The 25796-nt window shown below is 44.4% G+C and overlaps 1 long non-coding RNA gene across 4 annotated transcripts; it reads right to left on the reverse strand.

The window, feature by feature from the left end:
- Window positions 1-200: 200 nt before the first annotated feature.
- LOC133782300 (uncharacterized) lies at window positions 201-25279 on the reverse strand. 4 transcript variants are annotated; one of them, XR_009870457.1, is made up of 4 exons: window positions 24665-25279; window positions 24099-24206; window positions 23549-23689; window positions 201-534 (listed from the first exon to the last, which is right to left on the reverse strand). It is a non-coding gene; the product is annotated as an uncharacterized LOC133782300 (long non-coding RNA). The 4 variants fall into 4 exon arrangements; XR_009870456.1 differs by lacking the exon at window positions 201-534 and adding an exon at window positions 20438-22724 and having other exon boundaries at window positions 24665-25278; XR_009870455.1 differs by lacking the exon at window positions 201-534 and adding an exon at window positions 20438-21829 and having other exon boundaries at window positions 24665-25251.
- Window positions 25280-25796: the final 517 nt, after the last annotated feature.

Here is a 25796-nt window from a genome sequence, read left to right on the forward strand (position 1 = left end):
ACATAAATACAATATTTCAAACTAATTACTTATTTTCACCTAGAAAAACTACTTAGCACGTTAAGTGTGTTCTTTTAATCAATAAATTTCTCATATAACTTATAATCTTAGTAGATTGATCATAATAATGTTTTTACAAGTTTCATATCTTTTATTACCAATAAGAGTCAGCATCACTATCAGCTCTTAATGGATCTCGAAAAGTGTGTCATTTCGTATAGCTAGATAGAGTGAAAGTGTATGCACCCACAGACAAATATAGCGGTGTATATATAGAAAGAATACACCGCAAAAGCAGCTTAGCAAATTATATTGGAATAATAAATATTACTGTTGTAGGCCCCAATTTCTCCAATTCCAAGTCCCAAAACGCTTCTTCACTCACTATATCACATTACTTACTAATATATGAACATTCGTTAAGGCTGATAACAACTTTCTTGAGTTCTGACCAGTATAGATACATACATACATACATCTCCGGTGAAAACAAACCTGTGAAGGAGAACCGTTGTCGTGATGTCTGGTGAGCCGCTGATAAAGAAAAAATTCATACAAGACAAAAAAAGATTCAAAGGGGATTGTAATGAAGACCCTAAAGATAAGATGAAACTTACCTACATACTAAAGCTACCAAAAAAAAATCCAAACTTGTGAGTAGGGATGTTCATAAAACCGCTCACACCGCACAAATCGTTCATACTATACCACACCGCACCACAATTTGCAGTTTAGAATCCTTCGCAGTGCGGTTGCGGTTTGTATTTTTGCCAAGCCACACGGTGCGGTACAGTTTGCAGTTTTAAATTTTATAAATGCGATTCAAACCACACCGCACCGCATCATTATATATATTAACTTTTTATATTATTTTTTTCAATTTTACTACATTTAAAGTTAATGCATAAATATTTATATAGTATAATATAATATACACAATATCTAAAAAGAAATATAATGTTTCATAGGATGCTAACACATATTATACTTAAATCTAAAAATATTCCTCCCTAATTAAAATAATATTTTCTTTTATATTATATTTTTTATTTGTTATTAGTTTGTTATATTTTTATTGTTTTGCTTAAAGTTTATTAACTTGTTGTACATTTAATTATTTTGTTAAACACTCTATGGTTATGAAGTTTATTATGAATCTTTCTTAATTATAATATTTAATTGTTAAATTATTTGGCGATAGGTATAAACCGCCAAAACCGCACCGCACCACACCGCATTTTTGCGGTGCGATTTATGCGGTTTGAGGTCTATGTGGTGCGGGTTGCGGTTTGGAAAATTGTTCAAACCGCATATGTGGTGCGGTCCAAAAAATTAGAGAAAAACTGCACCAACCGCACCACGAACACCCCTATTTGTGAGAGCCTATTTTTGCTGATGTTATTGCCTTGCGCCTGAGAGAGAAGAGAAGTTGTCATTGCCTTGCGCCTGAGAGAGAAAAGAAGTGAAGAGAAGGAGAGAACGAGAGAGGGGCTGAGGAAATTGGGAGAATAGAAGAGACGCGGACGATGGCTGTGCAAAATTTTAAATTATGCAAGAGTAATAGTGGCAGGACCCGCTGCTATTAGTATTCTCCCACCGCTAATAATATTATTAGCGACGAGTAGTCCGCCTCTAATAAAAGTGATTACCCATCGCTAATAGTATTAGCGGCAGATAATCCTCCTCTAATAAAAGTGATTACCTGCCACTAATAATTCTAAAAATAAAGCCCTAATTTATTCTCGGGCATTTCCTTTAGTGTATTAGCGGCGGACTATCCGCCCCTAATAATGGTAATTCCACTGCTAATAAAAAGTATTATATATAAAAAAAATTATATTTACACATTATTAGCGGTAGACCCCCTAGTCCGCCGCTAATAACCTGTACAATACAGGCGGACTGAGTCCGCCTCTAATTGTTACGCCTCTAATATTAAATTTTCTTGTAGTGAATTGACACTACTACAAATATAGGCTTTCTCTGCAGTTTTTTTTAACAATAAATAAAAAGCGTAGAGAAAAGGTTTGAAAGAGTCGAAAAAATTATATTTAATGTCTGCGCCCTATTTTATTGCGGTTTAAAAAAAACGCAATGAAAAGTTTTAAGTGGGCACTTTTCTCCGCGGTTTTGGGTCTATAACCGCAGAGAAAAGTCTAAAGGTTTTCTCCACGGTTTTGGACATATAACCGCGGAGAAAACCCTTCTCCCCTCCTTCATCTGGCTGAGACCCTACCTTTCCCTCCCATTCGCATTTTTCATTTTCACAGAGGCACACAGTCGCGCGGCTCCACCACCGTCCCCAGCCACGGGTAAGCCCCATTTTGTCCATTTTTTTTTTATTTTCTTGCATATTAAAGCTTGAAATCATGTCAATATACTTAATATTGATTAATTTTGAAGTTTTAGGGTAAAAATGAAGAAATATTGAGTGGGTTTAATGGGGGTTTCAATGTATGTTTATAGGGTTATTTTCAAAGTTTTTTCTAACATTTTTTAAAGTTTATACAGGATTAGAAGACATTTTCGTTGTTTAAAACATGTATTGATCACTAAAACTTGATTTTTTAATGTATATTTCTGTTTTAGTGTATGTTTTGTATTATTTTATTTATAATAATGTTATTTACATAATTTTTTATATTAAGATATTATTTCTTACATAATTTTGTATATTATTTAGGTAATGGTTTTTTAAAAGTATATTTTGTTAATTATATTATTTTAGGATCAATTCAATTACCATATATTTACTAATGTTTAAATTTTTATTGTAGGAAATATTTGTTTGAGTGTGAGGTGTGTTGAAATTGTTGAAGATTAATTTTGAAGGTGGGTAGTAATTACTACTTAATTTGTTTATTTTTATTTTTTATATTTACAAACTATTGTTAGAGGAGTTTGAATATATTAGATATTCATCCGTAGTGAAGTAGGTTCTGAGATAAAATTGTGTGTTGCGGAGATAACAGAAGGTTAATAACATGTGTGTCTTAGTGAAGTATGGTCTATGAATTATGTGTGTGCTGCGGTGACTTATGGTTGAGAACATGCATGTTGTTTGTTATATGTTTTGTTTGATGTGAATTTATAGGTAGATAACTTGGGATATGCTATAAATACAGAGGAAACTCTGCCCAATTTTTTTTATTATATTAATTGAACATGTTTTATAAGTTAATATATGTAATAATTATGTTTTTGTTTATGTTGAAATTGTAAATACATATGAATTTTGGATATGTTATAGAATTAAATGAAACTCTGCCCATTTCATTTTATAATTTATTAATTGAACATAATTTTTTCAATTACAATATTAATTTTCTTTTCATTATCGACTTAGGAATTAGGTAGATATTATCATTATAGATAAGTCATGTGTTATCCCCATTTCCTACCTTGGGCCCGGGACGGTGGTCCAGGCCCACTAACTGGATAATTGGAGGATGGGCCCAGCCCAGGCCCGCTTGGCAGGGAATGACCAACGTCGACGGCCCAAGTGTGGGTCTAGGCCCGGACGGTGTCCATGAAGGATAATTCGGGACGGTCATCTCGGAGGCATATAGTTGTTTAGGGTTACAGCCGAGAGGTATGCAAATGGTCTCGGAGCCTGGTACACGATCCGGGACCTGAGGTAAACGAACCCGGGTCAAGTCCTCAGGGTTGGCAGGAAAAAGCATTCATGCCCCTGAAGCCTCCCCATGACGCGTGGGGGTTGTCCCCACTTTTCACCTGCAGAAAAGGCCACCTCGGGATTGCACACCGCTGGTTCAGACCTGCACTTCCACTACACTGATTGATTTTTGTCCCCTGAATCTGCCTCGTAACTCGGAATGTCCAGACCAAAAGCCCCATTTTGTCGGGCGAAGTATAGGCTTTGGGCTGCCCCAGTGGGCTTTGATCGTTCTTTGTCTTTTATTTTTTTATCCTCTGTATTGGGCTTCTGGTAGAGAAGCCAGGGGTATTTATATCCTTCTTGGGCCTGGGTCAGCCCGGCCCAAGCCCAGTGCTCCTGTGAGCCTATAAATACAGGTGACAGAGCACTAGAGAAAGGACCCTTTTTTTTGCTGATATATAGTTACTCAACTAAAACATAGAGAGAAACAGCATGGTTAAAGGCTTTCCAAGCTCTAATACAACTGTCCCATGGACTAAGGCTCATTAACGCCCCAACCACGTAAAAATCTTGTTTATATCTTCTAAATTCCATATCATTAATCTCGCTTACTTTTTATTAATATAGTTTCCAAAAATCTCGGTAAACATTTTGGTGCTTTCATTGAGAGCTTGAGAAAGCTAGTGCTAACATCGAACCTCTACTACAATGGTGAATACAAGACACACCACTTTCGACCCTACTAACCCAGAACAGGGCAATGGAGAGTCGTTGCCTTCCCAGCCTCTTCCTCAGAATCCACCTGAGAACGCTCCTCCTCAGACGTCTCACCTTGACGAGTCACAAGACTATGAGGGTGGAACAGAGTACGAAGAGGAGAACGAGGAGGAATATTATGAAGAGGAGGAGAACGAAGGGGAATACCACGACGAAGCTACGGATCCTGAGATCCCAAGAGTGGATCCCAACCAACAGGACCTAGAGGTGACTAGACTGAGGCAGCAAGTCTTGGACCAGGAGGCCAGGATTGCTGAGCAGGCAGATGCGTCTAGGTGGATGCAAGAGTCCCTCCAAGCCCTGCAGGCATTCATAGCCGCGCGGGGTCCGGCGACCAATCTCCCAGCTGGCCCACTTCCGGGGGCGCAACAACCCTCTCCGCAAGCCAGAGCCGGAGCCCCCGAAGACCTGAGGCCGGCCCCTCCCCCGGAACAATTTCCTGAGCCAGTCCCAGGAAACCCAGACCGGGAGAAAAAGAAGGTCGGGGGAAAGACCCGAGAGAATAACACCCCCGTCACGAAAGCCGGGACCCGTTCCCGACCGCTCCCTAGGAAAGAGAAGGTGCGCCCCATCTCAGGACAGGGCCACCCGACCGATCCGCAAGGGATGAGGCCGCGGGGAGCGCGGCCCCGGCACGCCCCAGGGCGAGACGGGCGGGAAAGGTCTTTTCACCCCAGTGCCTTGGTAAACAAAAATCGTCGGGAATGCCCACGTAGCGAAGAGCGTCATACCCTTAGTTCAGGGGACGACACGTCCCGGATAGACCTACGCGACGGACTGAACGTTCGGAAAGAGCGGGCTCGTAAGGAAAAGATCCTCCCCCGAGGTGCGACCTTAGGAACAAAATCAACGACAGGAGGAACGAAAGAATCCCCCTGGAGGATGGCATGGCTAGGTAGCTCATGGAGCAGCTGGCCGCTTTGAAAAAGGTCACAGACCGTTTGGTCCGCAAGCAGGAAGGAGCGGATACCGACTCCGATGAAGAGGACAAAGAGCCCTGTGCAAGGCACATCCTGGATGTTGTGCTCCCCAAGGGGTTCAAGATGCTGAGCCTCACTGCCTATACCGGAAACACCGACCCCAGGGATCATCTGTCCCGGTACAACCGGCTTATGACCGTGGCCCACGTTAGTGATGACGGCAAGTGCCTCTGTTTTTCGATCACTCTAGGTGGTGGAAGAGACTTAAGCCGGGATCCATCCAATCCTGGTCAGGGCTGCAGTTGGCGTTTCACAAGCAGTTCGTGGCCGCCATGAGGATGGATATGCAAATCAGCGCCCTCGCCAATATTAAACAGCTCCCCGCGGAGACACTGAGGGCCTACATCCAGCGTTTCACTGAGGAAGCCTCCAAGACGAAGGTGGACAATGGGCAGTGCCTGGTGGCATTGCAGACCGGGATCCGGGCCGGGTCCCCTCTCTGGGATGACATGCAGCGTAGCAAAGCGGCTACCTTGGAAGAATTCACAAGGAGGGCCCAAGGATTTATCAACTGGGAGGAGGCTCAGATCCAGGCTTTCGGATGGCCTCCGGCGCCATAGCCCGGTGTCCAGGCATTCCCGGGGTACGGGGTGCAGTTCCCGGCGTAGTCCTACGTCACACCCCTGATTTCCCCGGGATCGGCCATTACGCCTGGGGTTACCTACACCCCTAGGGTGTACGGTCCTACCTCTTCAGGGTATGCCCCAGTCCAGTCCGCCCACTTTTCCGGATATGGAGCCGTGCCAGCGGGTCACAGCGTTGCCCCCATCAGGGCCCAACAGTTGCAGGCGGGAGTAACGGAGGCAAGCGTAAACCCCTCCCGGGGCAAGAGCTTTGGCAAAGGCCAAAATCGGTCTGAGCCGGCTAAGAAAGGAAAAAGGGGCTACGAGCCCCAATATTCAAAATACACCAATCTAGTGCACACCAGGGAGAACATCTTCCTGGCCACAGAAAGGGCGGTTCACTACCGGAAACCTAGCCCCATGTTCAAAGGGGGGAGATATCTGAGGGATACCAACAAACGGTGCGCCTACCATAAGGACGTGGGCCACACGACCGAAGAGTGACGGCAGCTCAAGGATGAGATCGAGAATCGGATCAAGCTGGGGCATCTCCATCAGTGGGTCAGGATGCCCGTGGGAGTCCCGGGCCTGTCAGCAGGTCCCGGACAACCCGCGGTCCAGGGTGCGCCCAGAGCATATCCGCCTCAAGGGGGGGTATGCACAGGGTACGGCGGCGCAAACCCCTCAGGGGGCCCCCGTCGCGCAAACACCCGGCCCTGGAATATCTTATCCATTCGGGACGGCACCCCCTCGCGTGGACGGACATGGGCCACCATCTCGGGTGAACCTCACCTGGGAGGGTCGTCCAGGAATGATCAAAAGCGCTACCTAAGCAAGCTCAACCACGATCAGGAGGTGTGCGCTCTGGTCCAAGCCCCGGCCCAGCGCCCAAAATTGATGAACCTCCCTATCACCTTCACGGAGGACGACGCCCGCAATGTCCATTTCCCGCACCATGACCCGCTGGTCATAGACGCACAGATCGCCAACAAGCTGGTGTCCCGGGTGTTAGTGGACGACGGGAGCTCCGTCAACATCTTTTTCAAGCCCGCCTTCACCGCGATTGACTTGACCAAAGCGGATATGGCATCGTGCCCAACCCAAATCTACGGCTTCAATGGAGACGCGTTACTCCCCATGGGAAAGATCCAGTTGCCCGTGACATTGGGGAGTGAGTTGCAGCACTCGTTCAAGTTATGCACCTTCGTAGTGGTGGATTGCCCCACTACTTACAATGTCATTTTCGGCCGGCCCGCATTAGTCGAGTTCAGGGCTATCACCTCCATCCGTCATCTTTGCATGAAGTTCCCTTGCGACAACGAAGGGGTGGGGACTGTCCGGGGAGATCAGAAGAGCGCTCGGAAATGCTACCACGTGTCCACCCGACCAATATACATGGTCCGGGACGAACCCTTCGAGGACTTCATCGACTCGGTTCCACCCCCTGCTGAGAGAGTGATCCAGGAAGAAGATGAACTGGACCCGAGGATAGGAGACGACCGCGTCTTGGAGCCCATGGACGAGATTGAGGAGGTGTGCATTAGTGACACCGATCCAACCAGGGTCATCCAAGTCGGGAAAAATCTGCCGGCAGAGGTCCGGGTCGCCATAATCGCCTAAGTTAAGGAGAACCAAGATATTCTGGCATGGTCTCACTCAGATATGATGGGGATCGACCGCAACATCATCTGCCATGCGTTGAATGTCGACCCGAACGCGACCCCGATCCATCAAAAACAAAGGCCCTTGGGAACGGAGAGAGCTGAGGCCCTCAAGCTGGAGGTAGAGAAGCTGTCATCAATCAACTTCATACGCGAGGCTGTATACCCCGTGTGGCTGGCCAACACCGTTCTGGTGCCGAAACCGAACGGGACGTGGAGAACGTGCATCGATTTCACGGATCTCAACAAGGCTTGTCTTAAGGATTGTTTCCCGCTTCCCCGGATCGACCAAATGGTGGATGCGACATCCGGGTACAAGATCTTAAGCTTCATGGACACTTACTCCAGCTACAATTAGATTTCCATGCATGTGGCAGATCAGGAACACACCAGTTTCCAAACCGACAAGGGAATATACTGCTACATCGGCATGCCCTTCGGGCTGAAAAACGCCGGGGCAACCTATCAAAAGCTCATCAATCGAATGTTCCGGGCCCAGCTGGGGCGAAACATGGAAGTCTATATCGACGATATGCTGGTCAAGTCCAAGACATCCGGGAAGCATTTGGACGACCTGGCCGAAGCTTTCGTAGTCATTCGGAAGTATGGGATGAAGCTGAATCCCAAGAAATGCACTTTCGGCGTGGCCTCCGGGAAGTTCCTGGGCTTCATAGTGAGCTTCCAGGGAATAAAAGCCAATCTAGATAAGATCAAGGCACTGGTTGATATGCCCTCTCCCCGAAAGCATAAGGAAGTGCAAAGTCTGACAGGGCGGATAGCCGCCCTAAGCCGTTTCGTCTCCAAAGCCACGGACAAGTGCATCCCGTTCTTCAACGTCCTTCGAGGAAGCCAACAGTTCGAATGGTCAATCAAATGTGAAGAAGCTTTTCGAAAGCTGAAAAAGCACCTGGCCCAAGCGCCGATCCTGGCAAAGCCGGTGGACGGAGAGCCTCTGTACCTCTATCTGGCAGTGATCGAGCACGCGATCAGCGCCGCATTGGTACAAGAGGAGGAAAAGACCCAGCTCCCGGTATACTACGTGAGTAAACGATTATTGGGCGCTGAGTCTCAATATCCGCTAATCGAAAAGCTGACTTTTTGCCTGCTGATGGCGTCCCAAAAACTTTGGCCTTACTTCCAGGCCCATGCCATAAAAGTCCTGACCAACCACCCCTTGCGGCAAGTGTTACTGAAGCCTGAGTCGTCGGGAAGACTCCTAAAGTGGGCCATGGAACTAAGTCAATTCGATATAGCCTACATTCCTAGGGTCTCCATCAAGGGGCAAGCCTTAGCCGACTTCATCGTGGAATGTTCCGAGATATCCTAGGGGAACGATCCTGCGGCCCCCGCGGCGCCCGTGTGGAAGGTGTTCGTGGACGGGGCCTCGAATGAGAATGGGGTTGGGGCCGGGATCATCTTGGTATCACCCTAAGGACACCAGTTGCAAAACACCCTGTGTTTCCAGTTCAAGGCATCGAACAACGAAGCTGAGCACGAAGCCGTGCTGGCCGGGTTGCGCTTGGCCCGGGAGGTAGGGGCCACGAACCTGGAGATCTACAGCGATTCCCAGCTGGTCGTCAGGCAAGTATCGGGGGAATATCAAACCAAAGGAGAGAGAATGGCGGCTTATGTGACTCAGACGAGAGAGATGCTGCAGGCGTTCAAAAAGCACTCCATCCGCCAAATCCCCAGAGAGCAAAATATGTTCGCGGACACACTAGCAAAGTTGGCCACCGACGCCGAAGCAGAGCTGGCCGGGCTAGTCCCCGTTAACCATCTCCCCATCCCAAGCATCCGAGCCTCCGCGGTCAACGCCATTGACCACTCCACGTCTTGGATGGGACCTCTTATCCGCTATCTGACAACCGGTGAGGTGCCAGCAGACAAGGCCGCAGCCAGGAAGCTTCAGTACCAGGTCCACAGATATGTCATGATGGACGGAAAGCTCTATCACTGGGGGTTGTCCATGCCTTACCTCAGGTGTGTGTCCGGGACATAACTAAGTGCCATCATGCACGAAGTGCACGAAGGCTTCTACGGAGATCATACAGCCGGACCCAGTCTGTCCAAAAAGATCCTGCGCCAAGGATATTTCTGGTCGACCATGAAGAAAGACTGTATCGACTACGTCCTCAAGTGTAAACAGTGCCAAAGATACGTGAAGGTCCCGCGGGCCCCGCCGACAGAGATAACCTTAATGACTAGCCCCTGGCCATTTGCGGTGTGGGGGATCGATCTGGTAGGATCGCTCCTGACCGGGAAAGGAGGAGTGAAATACGCCATCGTGGTCGTCGACTACTATACCAAGTGGGTTGAGGTGGAGCCCATGAACACGATCATTTCGAAGAAGGCTCTGGATTTCATCATCAACAATATAGTGTGTCGATACAGCCTCCCCTACAAAATTGTATCCAATAACAGGAAGCAGTTCGACAGCGTCCACTTCACAGATTTTTGTGAGAGGCATGGCATCGTCAAAAGCTTCTCCGCGGTCGCCAGGCCCCAAGCAAACGGGCAGGCGGAAGCCGTCAACAAAATCTTGAAAGGGACGCTAAAGAAAAAACTCCAGGCCTGCAAGAGCAAATGGCCCGAAGAGCTGCCCCGCGTGTTGTGGGCTTACCGGACCACCGAGAGAACATCCACCGGGCATACTCCTTACTCCATGGTCTATGGATGCAAAGCTATCATCCCCGTCGAAACGATCATCCCGTCTCACCGAAGAGACACGTTTGATCCCGCCCAGAACCACGCTTTACTCCAGGAATCACTAGATCTCAACGAGGAGATCCGGGAGGAGTTGCAAGTGCAGCTGAAGATGTACCAAGGCAAGATCGCATGGCATTTCAACTCAAAAGTAAAAAGCTGAAGGTTCGGAACCGGTGACTTAGTCCTGCGAAGAGTCTTCCCTGCTACTCAAGATCCGGGAGTAGGGGTTCTGGGCCCGAATTGGGAAGGGTCGTACGAGATCCAACATGAAGTGTGCCCCGGGACATACCGCTTAAAGCGGCTCGATGGCTCGGAAGTCCCAAGAGCCTGGAACGCGGAACATCTCCGTAAATACTATCAGTAGTCAGGAGAACGTGTTCCAATTTTGTATTTTCGTTGTAAATAATGTACGCCTCAGGGCGATCCCTTGAATAATAAAAATGGCATGTGCAAAACTCCATAAAGAAATGTTATCAATCAATGAAAATTTTACTCAAGTGACCCCAGACCAGTCTTCGCTCACTTGTGGGGGTTATCCCAGGTATGAGCAAATACCAGGCGGGGCGCAAGCCTCAGGCTAGTCTCGGCCTGGACCGACAAGGTCCGAGGGATACGAACCCCGTGGGACCAAGCCTCAGGCTGGTCCCACCCCAGACGAACGATGCTGGGGGTATAAATTAAGAGGACCAAGCCTCAGGCTAGTCCCGCCCCGGACGAACGATATCCGGGGGTATAAATAAAGAGGACCAAGCCCCAAGCTGGTCCCGCCCCGGACGAACGATGTCCAGGGGTATAAATTAAGAGGACCAAGCCTCAGGCTGGTCCCGCCCCGGACGAACGATGTCTGGGGGTATAAATTAAGAGGACCAAGCCTCAGGCTGGTCCCGCCCCGGACGAACGATGTCCGGGGGTATAAATTAAGAGGACTAAGCCTTAGGCTAGTCCCGCCCCGGACGAACGATGTCCGAGGGTATAAATTAAGAGGACCAAGCCTCAGGCTGGTCCCGTCCCGGACGAACGATCTCCGGGGGTATAAATAAAGAGGAACAAGCCTCAGGCTGGTCCCGCCCTGGACGAACAATGTTCGGGGGTATAGTGCATCCAGTATTCCCCAGGGCAAGGTTGTGGTCCGCGACTGGTAGAATAAGGGAACCAAGTTTCGCGGTAAACTATTTGAACCTCGTTGGCCCAGGCCATCAGGTTTTCGAAGTTAAAAATTAGGCGGGTAGGACTGAGACAATTTGACAAGCTAAAGTCAGAATTAGTCTAGTCCAGGTCGTTGGAACCGGGACCAAACCCTCAGAATCAGTCATGTGCGGTGATAAAAAAAATTCTAAGGGATAACAGAAATAACATAAACCGGGCAAGGCAATACAAATTGTCTTGGACGCGTACGCGTCCGAAAAAGCTATTACAAAATTATAAAAAAGAAAGAAAAAAAAAAGAGGCGAGGTGAAGCTCCGGGCCTACGCTTCATCCTCCAGAAGCTCCGCGTCTTCCTTCTCCTTGGTCTCGAATTCAGCCCTCTTCGAGTCCAGGTCGGGAAAGATCAAGAGGTTCATGCTTTTATCCTTGCGCCAAGCCATGTAGATGGCCTCCTCAAAGGTGACGTGCAGCAAGTCATCCACCCGCTCCTTTCCGCGGCGGGCCTCCTCATGCTCCATCATCTCCTCACGAAGAGAACCGTCCAGCTCACGGACTCGGGCCTCCAAGCTTTGGATATTCTCCCCGTCCCGTACGGACTGAGCCGCAGCCGCCTCCAGAAGGGTTGTGTAACGCCCCAACTCCTGGGACCGTTACGGTGTGCCTTGTAAACAGTGCTAAACTCGCTAATCGAGTCATTTGGCCAAAATCGTGAACTAAGTGTGATTAGCGATTTAGGGATTAAACATTTTGGTTAAGATGTAACGTTTGACTAGAACGTTTAATATATACGTTGGGATCCCGAAAATAAAAATTTCAGAGTTTATTACATAAAATATTTACAACAGGCCGTTCTAAGCGGCAAAACAGGGTTCAACCCTAGTTCCACTTTAAACCTCGGTCGTGGCGGACGAGCAGCTGCATATGTACACGTCACCACCTAAGCTCTCCAACTCAAGGATGGTCCAGCTTCCTCTTGCCTTTACCTGCACCACACAGCACCCGTGAGCCGAAGCCCAGCAAGAAAACATAATACTTTTCATAAACATTATCAAATGATTATCATTATAATCACACGGAGCATAAAACTTCCAAACCATTGAGTGAACATCATATGATTCAAGAGGGAGAGTGGCTGCTAGGTAAGCCACTAGCCTCCAAGTGCTTATCTCAATCATCGACCCTCGGGGTCGGTCTTGCATTAATGCTCTTTGAGTCATTCAATGCTAATAGTCGATTAGATCTAATCTCTGTTGGCTTGCGTGATCCACGCTATGGCCGTTCTGACTAATAAATCAGCGCTATGTGACCAGTGTCCAGTATCACTGCCGAACTTGACTAGTAAGTCACAGCTTCACAGCTGATACTAACACCTTTGCCAATTCTGACTAACAAGTCAGTGCATTGTGACCAGTGCCCAGTACCACTGCCGAACCTGACTAATAAATCACGACTTCACAGTTGATACTAGCACCTTTGCCAAACCTGACTAATTAGTCAGTACCATGCACAAGTAAGCAATGCTATCAATATGTATCATATGCCAGTTATCCAAGAATAGGGCATTCAGCACGCTTACTAAACAGTTGCTGGCATAATCATGATCATGCACAAACTCAGAGACTCAAGCTCTGGCCAATCTCATATTCATCATTCATGGCATGCCCTAATCATATGTTTCTCGTTCACCACATGCATCACACTTAATCATCCAGCATGCCTCAATAATAATCATATGCAAATGGGAAAGCTTGCCAAGCATTCATTATGCTATCAATGTTTACATTTAAACATCCAACATGCATCAATCACAGTCATGCATGTCATACTCAATAGCCAACCAACATGCATCATAATAGCCATGCATGTCATGCTCAATAATCAACCAACATGCATCCATTATATCCATGCATGTCACATATACACAGGGTGCAGTTTTCTTACCTTGGGTTCGAGCGAGAATTAATAAAAGAAACGACCTTTGTGAACGATCAGTCCTTTAACGGTCACCTAGTCATAACCAAACATAAGGTAACATCAATAAAAATGATCAACTTAAGTTCCCAAATCAATATCTAGCCTCTGGGACATCAATCTCCACTTAACCGGGTACTAGGTACAACCCTAAGGCTTAAGGCTTGAATCCCCAAGCTAAAAACCCCTTCTTTGGCAAAAAATGACCTTAAGGGCCGCGGCCCTCCTTGGCCATGCCACGGCCCGCCCCTCAGACAGAGGCGCCCAAACCCAGCTTGCTCCAAGGGCCGCGGCTCTCCCTGGCCATGCCGCGGCGCAACCCCCAGTTCAGCCAAAATGACAACTCGCACACCAGATTTCTCCCCTGCGTTTTCCCTTAGAACCAGCCCCTCAAACCTGTCTCAAATCACCTCCAAACACACAATTAAACCTCTAAACTTCCCCTCATCAAAACCCAACCTAAACTTCACTTAAAACCTCCTCAAATCCATACCTCCATCAAGAAACCAAAAGTTGAAAACTAGAACTTAAAAACAGAGCACACTAGTAAATTCACAACTAGAACTCACCTCAAACAAGGTTTTGAATCCCCTTTAATGATTGAAACAAGTCCCCTAGCTGCCACCTTTGATTTCCTAGCTCAAAACCTCATGATGGCCTCAAGAACACCAAAGAAGGATGAAGGGAAGGTAGTGTACGGGAAGGGAAGAGGATAACCTCTGTTTTATCTCTGTTTTAATCTACCACTTTCCACAGCCAGCAGCCTTTAAATCATATGTATCCAAAACCCAAAATGACCAAAATACCCTTAAGTCAATAAAAGCCTCTAAACCATTTCAAGGGTAAAATTGGTATTTTCCACCTATCCCGTTAATCATAATTAACGCTTCCCAATTCCCACTAATCTCCATATTTTCAATTTCCAATAATTCATATCCCGTTACCCTAAAATCCCCGGTAACGCTATAATCATCAATATCATCCCAAGACTCACCCCGAGCCCCGAACTTAATCCCGTTATGACTAGACCGAAAACTTGCTTTCCCATGATCGTCTCACATCGAAAGGCTCGAACCAAACCACATATAATGTGGTAAAATTATAATTCACCCATATGCATAAAATTACACAATCACGCCCCCCAACGGCCAAATTACCAAAATGCCCTTGCATTTAAAATATGAGCCCATATGCATGCATTCACCATCATATAATAATATAATTCACATAAACATACATATACTCATTAAATACCATAATAAATCAATTATGGCCCTCCCGGCCTCCTAATCAAGGTCCTAAACCTTATTAGGAAATTTAGGGCATTACAGGCTGCCTTCTCGTTAGCCTCGGTTTCTTTCTGGGACAAGACCTCTTCAAGCCCGGCCTTGACTCGGTCGAACTCTGCGCGGTCTGCGTCGGCCTAAGCAACCTCTTTGTTCAAGCTCTCTCGAGCCTGGGCCGTCTCCCTGGCCAGGGCCTCCTTGGCGACCTCCCTTTGATTCACGGCCGCCTCCAGCTCCAGCTAGAGCGTCTCCATCTTCATGGCCGCCTGGGCCACCAGGTCAGCATTCCGATGGGACAGCAGAGTGTCCTGGAACAAAGCAAAGTTAGAAGAATCCTTACAAACAAATAGAAAGGGGGAAGAAAAAACATGAAGCAAACTTACAGCGGTGGCCTAATGGCGGAGGGCCTGGAAGATGAACAGCATGTCCGAGTTGGCGATGGTGGCATACAGTTTGAGTTGGAGGTTGGACATGGTGTTCCCCACCTGGTCCAACAAGTCCGCCGCAAAAGGGGTCGTGTCCTGCCCCAGCTTAGGGCGAAAGCCCGTCTCGGCGGTTGGCCGATCCACCATCGGCTGGGGGACGCTGAAAGCCGCTGGGCGCTCAGCGAACTCAACCTGACGACGAATCGTCAAGGCCTTGTACGTCTCATCTCTCCTTTCCCGGCCACTCTCTCAGGTCCGGGAAATGAGCCGGGACTGCTCGTCCCGCAAGACGGCTTCCCCTCCTCGAGTAGTGCTGAATGTATGGGGAGGGCCGGTAATGCGAGAATCTCCTTCGCGGCGAGGCGGCTTTCCCCGTGCGACTCACCAGCTGAGCCAGCCCGCCTCGTCCGGGGCCTCTTGTTCCCGGTCTCGGCCTCCGCCACGCCCAAGTCCAAGGCCCTCTTCCCAGAACTCTGGCTTACCGCGGGTTCCAGCTCCAGATCGATTACCGGGGGTTGGGCAAGGCCGGGAACGGCGGCCGGGTCCACGGCCGTGACAGGGACCGCGGCAATTTCACCCTCGTCGGGTCGAGGATCCACCCCTGGAGTCTCCTTGTTGCGGGAGATGTCCGGGCCTGGCGCCTCTTGGCAGCCTTTTTTGCCGCGACCCGTGCCGCCCTCGCGGCCCAGGCTTCAAGGAGTTGCCTCATCTCGTCCACAAGGGTAGACATGTCGTAGTCTCCTGCAACAAACGCAAATGAAAAAGAGTTAGTATGATTAAACAGGAAAATAGACGTCAAAACTAAGAGTGACCCGGGACGAACCCTCATCTAAGCCCCGGGCGTGACTCAACTCATCTAACGCGAAAAAGTAGACTCGATCCCCCATGTCGTCCAGGTTCAAGAAATTCTCGTACGAAAGGAACCCGGACAAAAACATGAGAACTTCTGAGCCTACGGGAATGGGAGACGAAGGCCTCATCTCCTCGTCAGCCCCGAACACGGGGCCTCGAAGTGCTAGCCTATCCCTAGCTAAGTCCCCAACTTGGGGAGCATAAGTTAAGATCAAAGGTGAGTTACCTCGCCCTGATACGCTAGCCCCGGGGGTACCCGTGTTCGGCAGGGCCTCGTCGAAGAGGGCTTCCAGCTCCTCTGAAGCGGCCGCCTCCGACTGGGCCAAGTCCCTCTTCCGCTTGACCACGTCTGCTCGTGCCGCAACCTCCACCTCCCCGATGTGCTCTAGGGCCAACTGCTCCCTTATGATGGCATTCTTCTCACAGTGAATTCCCCGAAGGCTCGGGACGACGATAGTCTAGTGGGTCGCGAGCATCCTGACCAGTCGGAGGTTGTCCGTATTGACGTAGCCTCCTACGTCCAGCTCTTCTGCGCTCAGCCCGGAGTAAAACCTCCTCTGGTCCAAGATGAACTAGGTGAGAGGAGTATGGGCAAAAGGTCCTGCCACCCGAAGTAACACAATGAGAAACAAAAAAAAAAGAGGAAAAGAAAAAGAAAAACCGGCCAGCTAAGGGTTGGGGAAGCACTTACCCACTCGCTGGAAGTCCAGCAGTAGCGTGGGGTTCTTCTCCACGAGGAAGCCGGACGTCATGAACCAGTAATGCCGGACGTCCGGGGGATGCTTCCAGGAGCTTGTGGGAGCGGGGTAGCTACCTCGCGGCTTCAGCCTATAGAAGCCTTCCAAGGTCTTGTCCTTGGCATTGACCTGCGGTTCCATCTTGTAGAAGTACAAGATTTCTGTGGGGGTCGGCTCCGTGATCTCCTTCGCGATGCAGAAGACACGCCATCCCGCAAGCAGTCGGTAGGCTTGAGGCAGAAGCTGGAAGGGTGCGATTCCCACGTATGTTAGGAATCGCACGAAGTAGTCGTGAAGCGGGAGTGTGTCACCCGCACTGATGTGGCCAGCGCTCCAAGCCCCGAACCCTTCCACGGAAGTATGCGCCCGCTCCTCTATCCTGGCCAGGTGGTTGTGGAAGAGTCCGGGAGTGGACTCTATGCCCAGGCGCTTCTCCAAGATGTACATCATCTGGTAGTTCCGGAACAGATTCGGCACCGTATCCATCTCCCATCTGTTGCCTTTGGGGGTCCGGGATCCGAGGAGGGCGAAGGGGGCCTTGTTGACTTTCTCCTCCGAATGAAGGGTGACACCCGACGTCATGGATGATGATCTGGGAGCAAAGAAAAGAAACCAAGCAGTCAATACCAAAACCCAAGAAAGTCGGTTAAGGTACGGAGGGACTCCTACGGACTGCTTGGAGTCCCCTCCGGATCGGGTCCGAGTTCACCAGAGAACCACGAGACCCAGATCAGGAACAAAAAAAGGGGGGCCATTAAATAGGCTCCACCGCCTGTCCGGGAAGCGTCCAGACCCGGAGCAACCCTGACCAGGCGACCTGCCTAGCACTATTCCTAAGCGTAAACAAGTTCTAACAACCTAAGCATATGAACAAAAAGACAGCCTACGTTCATGTATTTATCAAGAAGGACAGAAAGACTTATTGTGAATGGCTGGCCATGAAAGATGGTGGTTGTCCGACGGTAAGGACGGCAGAATCTCGTTCTTGAACGGGTGAAGGCGGTTCAATAACTCGTCGATAGGGCAGGCCCAGGACGTGCACGCAGGCAAAGGTGCAGACACTGGAATTGTTGGAAAAAGGCGATGGCGCAGAGTGAGCTGGCGGTGAAAGATGTCGTCGGCGAGATCGGACATAAACAGATCCTCAGTTCTTAGAATGGCTCGAGAGTGTAAAAGTTTCAAATGAATGTCTGAGGAGTATTTATAGAGACCCAAATCCTGGTCTCTAATCCAGCGGTTAGAAAATCCCTCATCGGACGGTCCAAGATCGTGCAAGGGCATTAATGAGCACTCGAGTGCTGGACCCTCTCCATTTCAATCCAACGTCCCAGGAGAGGGGAATTTCAAAGGTCGCCCCATCCTACGGTCCACCTCAGTGCAGAAGTATTAATGAAGGACCCCCATGTGGATGGGATGCTTTGGAATCCGTGCTGACGCACTAGCCTAGGCCTAGCGACCCTTGAGGTGGTTAGGTGACCTTTCGAGGTCAAGTGCCATCGTCGCAGCAGTCGCTTGGCGACACGTGTATCTCTCACTACGAAACAAGACTTCAGTAATCGGACCCGGACACTGGTAAATGGTCCGGGCCCCGCGTGCGCCCAGCGCACACTGCCCCTTGCCACGGACCCACAATTCTAAGCAGGAACTGGGAAGGCAGCCATGCAGTATCCGGGAGCAAGGCAAGCCTCCACCTCGCAGACCCAGGTGAAGGCTTGGGGGTAAATGTTATCCCCATTTCCTGCCTTGGGCCCGGGACAGTGGTCTAGGCCCACTAACTGGATAATTGGAGGATGGGCCCAGCCCAGGCCCGCTTGGCAAGGAATGACCAACGTCGACGACCCAAGTGTGGGTCTAGGCTCGGACAGTGTCCAGGAAGGATGATTCAGGACAGTCATCCCGGAGGCATATAGCTGTTTGGGGTTACGGCCGATAGGTATGCAAATGGTCTTGGATCCTGATACACGATCCGGGACCTGTGTGAACGATCATGGCCAATGGTAAACGAAGAGGGACAGAGGTAAACGAACCCAGGTCAAGTCCTCAGGGTTGGCAGGAAAAAGCATCCGGGCCCCTGAAGCCACCCCATGACGTGTGGGGGTTGTCCCCACTTTTCACCTGTGGAAAAGGCCACCTCAGGATTGCACGCCACTGGTTCAGACCTGCGCTGCCACTACACTGACTGATTTTGTCCCCTAAATCTGCCTCGTAACTCGGAATGTCCAGACCAAAAGCCCCATTTTGTCGGGCAAAGTATAGGCTTTGGGCTGCCCCAGTGGGCTTTGATCGTTCTTTGTCTTTTATATTTTTATCCTCTGTATTGGGCTTCTGGTTGAAAAGTCATGGGTATTTATATCCTTCTTGGGCCCGGGTCAGCCTGGCCCAAGCCCAATGCTCTTGTGAGCCTATAAATACAGGTGATAGAGCACTGAAGAAAGGACCTTTTTTTTTTTGTTGATATACAGTTACTCTGCTAAAACATAGAGAGAAACTCCATGGTTAAAGGCTTTCCAAACTCTAATACACCTGTCTCGTGGACTAAGGCTCAGTAACACCCCAACCACGTAAAAATCTTGTTTATATCTTCTAAATTTCATATCATTAATCTCGCTTACTTTTTATTAATATAGTTTCCGAAAATCTCGGTAAACATCATGGATTCTTGAGAATATAGAAACACAACAATTTCAAGACAGATTCAACCAATTTTTAGAATTTTTCCAAACAAATTGTAGTGATCCGGAAAGAATTCATTGTCCATATATATATATTGTGGTAATGGATCAAAAGGAAATATTACCATGATAAAAAATCATATATTTTGTCAGGGATTTGATACAAGTTATCGTACATGGTATTGGCATGGGGAATCATTGAAAAATAATAATCTATATCCATTCAGAAGGCGAGGGATTGATGATTTGGGTTATAGTGATTTTGACGATCATCTATGGAATTGCTCAATGAAGCACAAGAAGAGTTTGTTGATGATCCTTCAAAATTCGATAAATTGGTTAGAGATGCAAATAAAAAATTATTCAATGGTTGTCTGAAACAAATATTACCAACGATGGTAAAATTTTACAACATAAAAGTAGAAAATGGAGTTAGCGATAAATGTTTTAGTCAATTTTTAGCTGCTTTTAAAGAGATTTCACTACAAGAAAAAATGTTTTTAATAAGACCAAAAATGTGTTATCAAAACATACCATAACACTTTTTGACGTGTTAAGACCGACTATGTTATCGTAGGTCAGAGTACTTTACATAACATTTTATCATTGTTCTACAGATGTGTTATTATACTGTCAACGATAACACACTTTTTGTGTTATTTTAATAAATAGATAAGTGTTTAATTATATTATTTATAGTCGATTATATAACACATTTCAATACTTATAAATTTGTGTTATACTACACTTTAGTATAACACATTTTTTGTATTATACTACACTTTAGTATAACACATTTTTTGTGTTATATAATGAAGTTGGCATAACAAAATTCTTTACCTATAAAAAGTGTTATTGTAATAGATATTATAACACATTTTTCGTATTATTTTAATATTTAGATAAGTTTAAATTCTCATTATATATTCATTTATATAACACTAATTTATTCTATTATATTTTTTATTTTTTATTTATATAATTAAAATTAGCTTTCTAATATATACTAGCATCATCAAATGAACTTGATTTTCAAATAACAAAAAGTAAAAACATTCAACATTGTATTAACAATCCACAAATTAGTTTAAAACATTCAACACTGTCATCAACAACAAAATGTTCTTTAAGTATTCAAGTAATCTTAAATATTCAACATATTGAAAAGTTACTACTTTCAGCACAAAATATTCTACAGCTGCCCAACACAAAATATGCTACATATGTAACCAGATATTCCTTTGAGTAATGATTAAGTTTTTTTAATTTCTTTTTATAAGTTATCAATGATTTAGATTTTCTTTTTAGATTTTGTCTCAATCATTATCTCATTTTCTTTCTTTTTTTTTTTTTTTTTTGCCTGACTTTCAATAAGGTCTTTTTTAAAATGGGGTTGAAGGAAGCAGAAAGGTTAATCAAATTCTAAACCAAGTGGCGAATTCAAATAAAGTCAAAATAGCAAATTCAGTACATTGTTTAAAGATTACTTCAAAATTAAAGGTCCACAACCAAATGTTCAAAGCAAATCCTTAAATCAAAACATAAAATCCATCAAAGTAAACTCAGAACAGCAAATATAGCATCAGAAAACTTAAAACAGCTAAGTTTCCTACTTCAGAGCTGTGAAAATTGTGACTTTGGTTGATCTTCAACACTAAACTGCAATATTTCTAGTTGGATGAATTTTGTTCATAGGGGTGTTTCCAATTGTTGGGCTGCTCTTTCTTTTTGTTTCAGGCTTACTCCGAGAACTAGTTCTATAAGTAATTTATATTTAGGGTCCTTTATTAATATATTTGGTTGTTTCTAATCAAGTGTTGCAAATATTTTAGCGAATTAAACAATCTGGGGTAAAAATCAATTTTAATTGAAATTCTTGGATATCTATACCTGAAGATCTAAAGAAACATATGGTTTCTGAAGCACTTCCAATGCTTTCTTTGCTTCTCCTTGCTAATGATAGAATCCATACGGGAAAATAAAATTAAATACTTGTCAACTTAAAAAAATTGGCCTAGGATATAGAACTGAACTGAAAAGATCAATAGAAAAGAACGATAGTTCTAATAGTTTTTAAGTTTAACAAGTAGTAAGTCCTATACGGAAAAGAAAAAAAAACATAATCATGTTTATCTCAGCCGTAAAGTGAACATAAACATATTTTATAGATTTCAAGTGATGATAAATTTACTTGGAAGAGAAAAAAAAGAAATAAAGGAGGAAGATGTCAATACTAAGTGTGTCTATGTATTTATGGATTAAAGTACAGAACTAGTATAAAACATTAGTAAATGCGATTTATGATGACAAAAATCACAAAAATGAAATGCATAACAGAAAGGAATGATGAAGCACTTGTATGTAATGATGAATTACAATTTCATACTACTCCTTTAAACGGGCAAAAAACACCAACTCTTCAACCCGGCCATAACTGCAACATATTGCTAAATAATTAAATCTAGTGTTCTTTCATCTAAATAAGAACATAAAAACGATCACGTGATTATGCAAAAAATAATTAAAAAAAGAAGAAGTTAATTACAGTCTCTGCTTATGCCAGCTATTATTAATGTTTAAAAAAAGTGACACATACTGCCGTAACACCTGTCATGTTAGAGGTAAGCATCCACAGATAAAAGCGACTAAAATACTAACCAAAACTTCCATCTAAACTAAAACAGAAAAGAATTAGCTATTGCTTTGATACTGATTAGTGCTCAAAAATATCATTTTAATAATCTTAAAGTGTAAAATTAATTAAGTTTTAATTAATATTTTCACGGATTTATTGTCATATATTTTATATTTGAAAATATTAATTTTAATTTAATTTGTGTTTAATTTTCCGGAAATAAAATATATTTTTGACACAAAAAAAAAAAAAGGAGAAAAAAAGAATTAAAATTGAAGAAATCATAAAGAAAATGGTATTTTTGAAGGAGAAATATGCCCAAAATGGAGCCCAAACCCAAGTTTCAACTGCTCCCTCTACGCTGCCACATGGCAGCTCGCCATTCATCCACTCGAGCCTCCAAGCCGAGCCGCACGCCAGCCGAGCCGCCAGCTGCACCCCCTGCCACCTGACGCCACACCTGCACGACTGACACGTGTCCCATCCGTCTGACACGAGGCAGCTGCTGAACGAACCATAGCCTGCCACGCGTCCCTCTCGTCAGTCCCTGCTCCCCATGAACCCGACCAGCCGCCTGCCACAATAAATCCCTGTCTCCCACGGCTCAACACATTTTCCCCACTTCCACCAGCTTTTTATGCCACTTTCCCACTATTTTGTACACGGTTTTGCATGTTTTTAGGTCCTATTTACACTATAAATAGAGTACCAAATGAGGTAAAATTTCATCAGATTGTGTAAGGAGAGTATAGAGAGTATTGGAGAGAAAAACACTTATTTTTCATATTTTTCTTTTACATTTTTGTGAGTGAAAACAATGTCTATTTTAGGCTAAATTTTCTTGTGGAAAGGCTAAAGTGAAGTTTATGTTTAACATTATATTTTTAATATATTGATTCTTTATTTTGTTATTCATTTCTATATATTTGTTACAATTAAATTTATTTTCTTAAATTTTTATTCTAAAGTTATTAGTGTCTTTTACATAAGTCTAGTCATGCTCTTCTTATGTAATTTAGGCTTTTAATTTAATTTAAGATATTTGTTATATTATATGATTTTTACTGCATTCTGCCATTGGTATTTTGTCGTTCTAAGGTATATAATATGATAGGTTTTTAAAATTAGAAGTTAGTATAATTTAATTAAAGAACATATTTTAAGGTGAGCTTTATTATATATATTTTTCAACTATAATTAATGGTGTAGAATTATAGTTGAGTAGAATGAATCAATTTTATTAAAATATATATATGTTTGCATGAATGAAACTTATGCCTTCCATACTTTCTTTTTTATTCTAATTCCTCAATTTTATTCATTTAATGTTTATATTCTTTTTCAAATTTACATCTTTCCAAAGTTTATTATTTTTAATTTACTAATCTTTCTTTTAATTTTGTATTTTACCTCTCTGTGGATACGACATAGCCCGATTATTACTGCGACCGCTTAGGCGATATCAGATACTTTTACGAAAAATGTGATTAACTTACAAAGGATCCTGTCAATTGTTACCTCTCTAAAAGTTTCATTATAGTTGCCTCATCCAACACATCCTTGCAGTCACTTAGAAAAGCACAGAACTCTTTTATTATTGATCGGTTCTGAACTATGGTTATCCAAAGCAGTGTCATCTTCCAAGAGTAGACGATTTGCCTGAAATGGAAAGATCAAGTTTGAAATTTATCTGAAACAACAGCAAATAGTAATAAAACATCTAGGAAAGTAAAATCAAAATGTTCTGCCATAAATGCGAATATGTATAATTCTGTGTTCACAAAGTTGGAACTCATATCTATCAGATAAGTTAGTTTTTTTATGCTGAGTTGTACTATTGGTTTGTTTGTGTTAGAATCCTTTTTCTTTTGGGGAAATTTATGATCCCTTCGTTTAGTCATTATGCAATTTTTTTTTATAATATCTCATTTTGGATAAAAAACCTGTAACCCATCTAGGCAGTAGGACAAAAAATAAAGAGAGAAATCAGAGTTCTTAAATCCAAACTTTATGCGCACACACACACCAAATAAAATAGAAAAAAAGAAAGGAGTGTGGGGAATAAAACCTTGTCCAAGTATAATTCAGTTGCCCAAGTTGATATCATTGTTATTTGGCACTTATCACCTTTTGCAAGATTATCAATCTTTCACAGTAAAAAAGTTCTCAAAGAATCCTGCAAGTAGGCAAAGTAGTTAATAAAACTCAAAGTCCATGCATCCATCATTTAAATGAACAAAATCACCCAGAACATTAATTGGCAGTTAACTGCTCGCTCATAGTAATAAACTTCAGAGTAATCTCCTCAAATGACAATTCGTAGTTAATCTATTAGTAAACAAGCCTGAGTTTACTTTTTTAATTTTGTTTCATTGAGTCATTTTACCAAAAATTAATAATCTATTAGTAAAAAAGCCTGAGTTTACTTTTTTAATTTTGTTTCGTTGAGTCATTTTATCAAACAACAAGCATGCAATACTTTGTGACTTCGATTGCAGATGCGTATCTTTCTTTGCTGGGGACAAACAACACAACATGGATGAAGACAGTAGTTCTAGTGGCATGCATGAGAAATTTCCCCAAGAACAGAGGCCAAGTTTCTGGGATCAAATTCAGAAGTTTCGAGAACTTTACCAAAATTTGACCTCAGATTTGCCAACTCGAATGGTTCCAAAGCGATGAACTAGAATTAGTAGCATAGAAGCAAACCAGAGGAGCTTCCCTTTGCTTGAGGATGAACCATCGGCGGCACTGATTCTCTGCGGATCGACGGCGGCGGACGGCACGATCTGTGATGACTGATTAGTGTGAAAGTCAATCAGTGAGAGATTTTCTAGGATTCAATCGGGTTGTAGTGCAGTTTGTATCTTTGTAACCACTCGGTGTGATTCGGTAAGGATGAATAAATTAGAACCCTTACATTTCCCAAATGAAAAAACAATGAAACAATGAGAGATATTACATACACAACCCAAAAGTGACAGTGACTAAAAAGATGAGTGAGAGAAAACAGAGAAGGATGAGAGAGAGAAAGAGAAAACTGTAAGGGCAACTGGGAAGATGACAGAAGTGAGGAATTAATGATTTACGGTTTTCTATTTTTTTTTTATTGGGAGGGAAGAGTGAATGAAAACAAATTGGGGAAAAGTTAACATATAATTTGCTGCTTATATTTTTATTTGCCGCTTATTTTTTTAGTTAGTGTACTTTACCGCTTTTTCTTTCTTATACAAATTATAATACATTTCAATAAACTTATAATTATGTGTTGTGGAAAGTAGATTTTGGTGTTGTGTTTTGCTGTCAGATAATTGCTTCCTTGGGTCTATGTATGAAGTGAAGAAAACTTTAAATTACATAGGCTTGAAGTATGAGAAGATCCATGCATGTCTGAATGATTGTGTGTTATATTGTAAAGAGTATGCAGACATGGACACTTGCCCAGAATGTGATTCACCTCGCTACAAACCTAACAAGAGTAAGGAGACTAGGAAACTTATTCCTCAAAAAGTGATGTGGTACTTGCCTTTGATTCCACGGCTTAAGCGATTATATCGAAGTGCAGAACACTCTGAAAACTTAATATGGCATGAGACTAGGCGAGTGAAAGATGGTAAACTTCGACATCCTGCAGATTCGCAGGCTTGGAAAAAAGTTAATAACTTAAATCCAGAATTTAAAACTGAAGCAAGACATCTTCGTCTAGGTCTAGCTGGCGATAGTGTAAATCCACATAAATCTCTAAGTAGTAGGCATAGTTCGTGGC

The sequence above is a fragment of the Humulus lupulus genome, chromosome 6 (genome assembly GCF_963169125.1).
Source record: "Humulus lupulus chromosome 6, drHumLupu1.1, whole genome shotgun sequence".
NCBI classification, from domain to species: Eukaryota; Viridiplantae; Streptophyta; class Magnoliopsida; order Rosales; family Cannabaceae; genus Humulus; species Humulus lupulus.